The sequence below is a fragment of the Schistocerca gregaria genome, chromosome 9 (genome assembly GCF_023897955.1).
Source record: "Schistocerca gregaria isolate iqSchGreg1 chromosome 9, iqSchGreg1.2, whole genome shotgun sequence".
Taxonomy (NCBI): Eukaryota; Metazoa; Arthropoda; class Insecta; order Orthoptera; family Acrididae; genus Schistocerca; species Schistocerca gregaria.
In genome coordinates, this window is record NC_064928.1 from 231,747,994 (window position 1) to 231,756,353 (window position 8,360).

At 43.3% G+C, this 8,360-nt stretch overlaps 1 non-coding gene across 1 annotated transcript; it reads right to left on the bottom strand.

Annotated features, from left to right (window-relative positions):
- Nucleotides 1-485: 485 nt before the first annotated feature.
- Nucleotides 486-560, bottom strand: Trnat-ugu (transfer RNA threonine (anticodon UGU)). Its single transcript has one exon. It is a non-coding gene; the product is annotated as a tRNA-Thr (tRNA).
- Between the last annotated feature and the right edge of the window lie 7,800 nt (nucleotides 561-8,360).

The following is an 8,360-nucleotide window of genomic DNA, read 5'->3' on the forward strand; positions in this document are numbered from 1 at the left end:
TGTCGCTGAAAACGAATCTGAAGTCAGATTTTCAATATTCAAAACAGCTAATCCAATACGGAGGGCAAACGATTATGTTTTGACCAATTTTTACCAAAAATGTATTTTCGTTATTTACGTTTAGTCTGCAATTCAAGGAGTATTTATCAGCCCTTCCTCTACCTCTGATTGTTCCTAGACAGCAACTTCCTGTTCTTCTTGGCAGGAGAAGCCGATCTGTCTAAGCTGGATATGCAGCACTCGGCAGCCTGCACTTGATATTCGTCCGTATTTTCGGTGAGTATGTTTGCATGCATTCTGCAGTATGAATCCTTTTGAGCACGTGCGACACGGGACGAGTTATCATCTACATCGATACCCTGCAAAACACATTTAAGTGCCTGGCAAAGGGTTCATCGAATCACCTACACAACTGATAATTAATTGAAACCCTCAGCTGCCGACAGGTGTTGTTGATATACTTCGATGGGGACAGCTGAAAAGTGTGCCGCTACTGGGACTCGAACCCAGGATCTCCTGCTTACAAGGCAGACGCTCAATCCATCTGAGCTATCGAGGGCACAAATGAACAGCACGACTGCAGGAATTTATCCCTCGCACGCTTCCCGTGAGACTCACACCCCGAACCGCCCACAATCCGATTACGTAATGTACTTATTAGGTATTTGTCCATCCACTCATTACTGGCTCACACTAAGGTGACGATTCCCGTAAGATTTCCGGTAGCCTGTGCGCATTCGCACAGACGAAGGTCAATGGCTGGGTGACGTTTAACCATAGATATGAAGATAGTAACTGTTCTAGAAAGAACAGGCGCCACTGACGACCTTGCAGCTCTTCTAGAATACATGATAGACCGGCCGATGTGGCCGAGCGGTTGTAGGCACTTCAGTCGGGAGCCACGCGACCGCTACGGTCGCAGGTTCAAATCCTGCCTCGAGCATGGATGTGTGTGATGTCCTTAATTTAGTTACGTTTAAGGCGTTCTAAGTTCTAGGAAACTGATGACCTCAGATGTTAAGTCCCAAAGTGCTCAGAGCCATTTGAACCATCAGTCCGTATGTTTGCACACTACTTACAGTAACTTATGCTAAGGACAACACACACACAACCATGCCCGAGGGAGGACTCGAACCTCCAACGGGGGGAGCCGCGCGAACCGTGACAAGGCGTTGGACACATGGCGGGTACCCCGCGCGGCTCATGGCAGCCGTGACACTGCTTCAAACAATGGACTGTAGAAACTTTTGTAAAGCACGGATTAAAAAAAAAAAAACCTTTCCGTTCCAGGAGTCTAGACAAGTACACCTTTAAAAAATGCAACTACAAAGAAATTGAATTTTCGAACGGGCCAGGGCTTAAAACTTTGAAGAGTTAAATTTTAATGGCCGTTCTCTTGTATGCAAATAGTTTCACAGTAGAAATTTCTCTAGTTTTATTTATTTATTTATTTTTTGCTGTAGGTAAAGAAGGATAGGATTCTGAGAAGGGGGAAGGGGGGGGGAGGAATCTCGCCTCTCCCACCTTGGAATTCTCAGTACAGAATTTTTATTCATTACGAGATTCTCAGCCACTTGCAGAAGTGATTTCGCGTGATTCTGCAAAACTTTTCCTTTAGCCAATCGTAGCAACTATAGGATTCCGTTCCTGCTGCATGACATGTCTCGGAACTTAAACTGACCAACTTATTTGCATAAAGAGCTAGCTTATCATCCGCTTCTTTACTTACTTAGACCGTTCATGGTCTGCAAAGCATTTTTTCTTTAATCGTTTTTTTATGTCTTTTATAAACTGCAACACTTTCTAAACTTTTCTAAACTTAACGCCGTTGAAGCATGGTCTTTTGCTGAATGACCAAAAAGCAATGCTGACAGCTGGGGTCCAAGGTTTTTGTTAATCAAGCCGTTTGTATTCTTGCTTGTATAACGCATATTTCTTTATATCTAATTGAGAAGTGAAATACCGGTTTTCGTAGATGCAGATTTAAAATATTTTAATATAACGCAATAAATATTTCATTAAAATTTTCATCCCCTTATGCTCGAAGTTAAAAACCAGTGAAACACGTAGTTTTTAAAAATTGTAACAGATTAGCCGAATACGAATTGTCAGATATGCTTTCATAATGCTTTCATAATGAACCATTTTCAGAAACGTGGAGCCGGATCTGGGGGTGAATTTCCTTCTCTCCGAGACACCCGGCTTCTTCTTCGACTTAGCCGGCAAAGAGGCCGAGGACGCCGGGTGGGGACCGAATATGCAGCAGTTTGTGGATGGCGACGTCGTCACTAGCTGTTGCCTTCGTGCGGGCCTCTTGTGTAAAGGGGGAGCCAACCGTGGCCAAGTGAAGGTCTGTATTCCACAGGAACGAGTTAGCATGGCACTCAGATATTTCCACGAGTCGGCGGACGGGGGTCATTTTGGGTTCTTCAAGACCTTGAACCGAGTTCAGGAATACATGTTTTGGCCCAACCTATATCGCGATGGCAGGCGATTTGTTGGCAACTGTGTCCAGTGTAAGCGTGGTAAGCCCGATGTTGGGCTGCACAGAGAACTACTACAGTCGCTTAGGGAGCAGTGTCCTCTGGACCGCGACTCAAAGATCGAAACAACGATCGACGGAAACTGGCGCCAGAAACGCACCAGCTCACTCTATTTCATCCCCTTAGGGGTTGAACTTCCAAAAACACCGAAACACGTATTTTCTTATTTGTAGCCTTGAAGTCAAATACCAATTTTCGTAGATGTAGCCTTAAAAATACTTTCATAGTTCTTCCATAATTATTTATCTCAAAATAAAATGTTCATCCAATATTTCACCTCATAGAGGTTAAATTCCCAAAGATACTGGAACACATATTTCTTTATTTCTGACCTAGAAACCAGATACAAATGTTCGTATGCCTAGCTTCAAAATTACCTTAATAGCTACATGATTCAGAAATCCTTTCATGTCCTGCGTCTCCCCCTTAGAGGTGGAATTTTGAAATATGCAGTATAAGCGGTATAAGATCAACACTCTTTCCAAATCTCAAGGTTTATTTTCCTTGGCGGTCTGGACTGTGTGAGTTTCATAGTAATAGTCCTCCACACACACACACACACACACACACACACACACACACACACACACACACACACACACCACTACCAATGCCACCACCACCTCCTGGGGAAATTTCTGCAGACGCCCTTGTTCCACTGCAGTCATATTTTGCCGACGACCTACATTTAGCAGCGTGGGAGGGATAGTCTCGTGCAACAGGCAGTATACTCAGTAGACAACGAACTGTTCGTTGTGAAATCAGCGACATATTAACCGAGACTGACACAGAAGGTGCTGAAGGTGAAGCACACTAGACTCGTGTCTACCACGGCTTCAAATAGTATCGATTTACTATGAACGGAAGTTCCGAAAAGTGAGCAAATAATTTTACAGTAAATTCAGTACCGATGGTGAGGATATACAAAGAAAAACATTTCTATAAAATTTCAGAAATAATGAAATATTCCACTCAAGTCGCTTGACAGAAAACGCAATGGATATGCTTGCACTTAAGACGGAAGGCCCTAAGTGCTTACGCAGGCTTACGACAGATCGCAAAATTCGGCAGTAGGCGTAAGCCAACCTCTTGTGCTGCCATCTGTTATTGATGCCAGGCATCAAGGTCTCAGTAGTACGACCATCCACTGGAGAGTAGTTTGCTTTGTAAGCACTCCGTCTTCAGGCCACGAGTGACCTACTGGGACAGCACCATCCGACCGCCGTGTCATCATCCGTGGAGGATGCGAATAGGAGGGGCGGGGGTCAGCACACTGCTCTCCCGGTCGTTATGTTGGTATTTTTTGACCGGAGCCGCTACTATTGGGTCGAGTAGCTCCTCGATTGGCATCATGAGGCTGAGTGCACCCCGAGAAATGGCAAGAGCGCATGGCGGCCTGGATGATCACCCATCCAAGTGCCTTCAACGCCCGACAACGCACTTAACTTCGGTGATCCCACGTGAACCGATGCAACCTCCGCGGCAAGGCCGTTGCCGCAGATATTTTACAGTAGTTGCTTACGTTTCATAATTATCTAGTTTACGGGGAAAATGTAAAAAAGGCGATTGTCACCGAAGCTACAACTAATCTGAATTTCTGGTTAGTTATCAAGTGGTCTTGTGTGCGAGCCTGAATTTTTCATCCTTTGCGGTGGGAATGATTCAAACCCGTCATGTTCTTCTTATGAAGTGTTCTATTTATTTTGTACACAATGATCGTTTGTAGTTGTCTTGAGTTACTAGGTTGATAAATTTTTGTTTGGCGCACGTATCATAACTGAGATTTGCGCTTAATGGCTGAAGGTGAATTAGCGTAATGAGTAGTAGCGAATGTTACAGTAACATGTTTGTAAATTATTTCAGGTAAATTACGTTAGTCGTGTAATATTATCCGTATACCAGTACAGTATATGGGCCAATTACGTTAGTCATGGAATACTATCCGTATAAGACTATGTCACCTTGGTGTCCCGGAATTTGCTTCAATTTTGGAATCCACGAAAGAACTGGAAATTTTCCTTTACACAGCTTTCCATATAATTTCTATTACAGTGATTCAGTCTTGCCTGTCACTCGACTTTTCTGACTGTGAAATAAATTCTATCGCTCAGGTGCTTATTACCTCTTCGTGTTTCCATTTGCCGATATTGCGCATAAACACATATCTCAAAGTTGCTATGGACATTGATGGAGCGACACACTTTTCTATGGCGACACTGCAGTTTATAGATAGAAAAACCGATCAGTTAAAACGACATGGGTATTTTAGTTCTGAATAACCGATGTCTTTCAGTATTTGTTTGCTCTCGGTTATAACAAGTATCTTTTCATTTTTTCCTGATAACCACGTAAAAACAGATATATCAATTAGCCACAGATGTCGTAGTAAAATTTTTAGTTTTCAAATAAACCTTTTTAAAAAAAGACGAGTAATTTTTATTCGTAAGATTTCCATAGCACTGAAATACGGCGTTATTACAGAAAAAAATGGGAAAAGTTATGTATGCCACTTTAATAACACTGCTGATAGAAACGAGCAACAAATGGATTGGTCCAACATTGCCGAGACAATACTGTGCCTGTTATACAAGCAGAGCGCGAGACTGGACACAGTTTCTCGCTGTTGTCGAACGTCAGTTGTAACATAGAATGGCACCATCTGGAAGTCTGGAAGTATTTTACGATATGCGGTACGAGTGAAGAACAAAGTTAGATTTGGTCGACTTGCGACATCATACAAGGAAAAAAGTTAAAATTTAACAAATCATTCATAGTTCTGGATAAAAGTAGAAAGTGCCTGATCTGCTGCTGTGTCTACGTAGTATGCCGTTATCTGCTTTTAGCCCTTAAAAACAGAGAAATTAAAACGAAAAAGAGAGTTCTCCTGCCGCAGTTTTCACTTTTTATCGCGGGACTATACGTAATGCCTGCATAGTGCTGTGATAACCGATTACAATATAATTTTTGAGCAGAGCTTCTAAAAACTATAATCAGTAGGATAATATTGCCAGTTTTCTGTAGTATAGAAGCACTCGCCAGCAGCGAAGATCGGACAAAGTTTTATTTGACTATTTAATTTAAAGAAATTAGAATTATATTAATACCGTCAGTTGCTCGCGGGCGTTGATAAATATCAACGTGGACAAGTGAAAATGTGTGCCGCGACCGGGACTCGAACCCGGGATCTCTTGCTAAAATGACAGACGCTCTATCCATCTGAGGCACAGAGGACAGAGTGTATGGTTCGACTGCAGGGACTATCTCGCGCACGCCTCCTGCGAGACTCACATTCTCACCTTGAATGTCCATACACTACAGTCGTAGAGTCCCACTCCAACACACTCATTCCTCGTGGAAGACATGTCCATATCAATATAAGTATATGGTTCTGGCAATACCAGCCATGACCTTCTTCTGTGAAGATGCACACGTATTCCCCGAACTGGACTTGGTAAGAATGTGTTCCACGAGTAATGAGTGTGTCGGTGTGGGACACTACGAATGTAGTGTGTGGACATGCAAGGTGAGAATGTGAGTCTCGCGGGAGGCGTGCGCGAGATAGTACCTGCAGTCACACTATCGTCTGTGCCCTCGGTGGCTCAGATGGGCAGAGCACCTGCCATGTAAGCAGGAGATCCCGGGTTCGAGTCCCAGACGTGCACACATTGTCACCTGTCGCCGTTGATATATATCGACACACGTGAGCAGCTGACGGTATTAATATAATTCTAATTTCGTTCTGAACGGCTGCAGGTCATCATAAGGGTATTTAATTTGACATTTTGATTCCATTTATCAAGAAACTGAGAAAGTAAAAATTGTTTAATCTTTGTTTGATTTCTACGTTTACTAGAGAAAATAATGTAAATAAAAGACTGAAAATCGGTTATTACAAGAACTGGTATTGTGACGGGCTTTAACAATTAGCTTAAAGAAGGGTTGGGAAACTGATAAGAGCCGAAAACCAGTTATTTCAGCGATAACCAACATTCCCACTGGTGTTCTGAGTGGTAAGATTGACGCACAAGGACAACAAGAACAGTTTCTCAGAAAGGTTACTGGAGCTCTGATGTTCTCAAAATGAACGGGCCAGCCATTAGCGTCTGCGAGGGTGAAGGGGAGGGGGAGGGGAGGAGGTCGGGAGGGGAGGATAGGCAAAAGGGCACTTTCACCCATCGCCCCCAACCCTCCCTGGAATCTGGAGTAAAGAGTTTTTATTCGTTACAATATACTCTTCCAGATAAGAATTCTCCACAATACTGATAAACCTTAGCTTTGGCCAGTTGTAGCGCTTATAGAGTTAGGGTCTTGTAGCTTGATGCACCTCGTAACTGACCAGCTGATTTGTACACAGAGTGCCAGTTTCAGAATCATGCACTCCAGCCCCGACGCGCCTTCCCCCCTCCCCACCACTGGAAATATTTCAGCAGACTCCAGTCTGCCACTGTGCATATATTTTGATAACATCCTGGTTTTAATAGCATCGAAGGAACAGCATTGTGCAGTAAAAGGGTAGACCTAGCACAGAACACACCATTCACAATGAAACGCATCACTTAGTAGATGGTGAAGTACTCTGAAGCTAGCCAGATAGAAACAGAACCTCCTGGCACTGCATCTAACCCAAATTCTAATCTTACACTAATCTCTTGTATGTACCTACCACGCCCTCAAAGAGCCAACGATTTACTATTATCAGAAGTTCCGAAAAATGAGGAAGAAATTGACCCACACTTTTTTGCGTTGTTTATTATTTCGATTACACCATAAAGGGAATGGACTTGTAGCCACAGGTTACACAAGCGATAGATGGTTTAAAATACATAAAAAGAGATGACAATAAGAAACGCTTTTTAAAAACACAATGATGCACGGCTTTTACGATTTTTACAGGAAAAAACTGGATGACAAAATAAAGGTTTTTCAAAAATACGCCGGTAGACAATATTGGGAATTTTTATCTTTAAAGATGACTAGCGGAAAAGCTTGGTGTTGACCAGGCATTTATTTAGAGCTGTGCGTCCACGTCCGTACTATGCAGCGTCTGGCCTTGTCCTGAGTTTTTATGACGTATCTCCCGAAACATGTGTCGTACAATGATATAATTTTGTAGGTACATTCAGCGTCATATGCGGATACTGCCTGCAAAATTTATTGCGAATATAGTAGCAAAGAAGTAACAAATTTAAATGTCACGAATGCTGTGATGCCCACACACTTGGGTGTAACTAATGTACACGGGATGCTTGGCACGATCATTATGGCTACCATCACCTGTGGTCGTAATTGGACCAGCTGTGTCGACGTAGTGAAAATATAAATGTGCATAACATGGTAAACGTCCATTCTTCCCAGCCATCAGACCTGAACTACGATCAAAAATATCATAAAAAGTGGTAGGGGCAATGGCCTTGCCGCAGTGGATACACCGGTTCCCGTCAGATAACTGAAGTTTAGCACTTTCGGGCGTGGTCGGCACTTGGATGGGTGACCATATGGGCCGCTATGCGCTGTTGGCATTTTTCGGGTTGCACTCAGCCTTCCGATGCCAATTGAGGAACTACTCGTCCGAATAGTAGCGGCTCCAGTCAAAGGAAACTACCACAACGAGTGGGAGAGCCAGCTCCTCCTCCACCCTCAGTGAGAATGACGTGGCGGTCGGATGGTCCTGATTGGCCACTTGTGATCTGAACACGGAGTGCTTTTTTAAAGTAGTACTCCCTACACAAAACTGACAGTCTAGGCTCAGGGACTGCCCACGGTAAATGCTGCAATGGACCTACGAATACTATTAAAATAACGGTTTGAGTTCTCTTT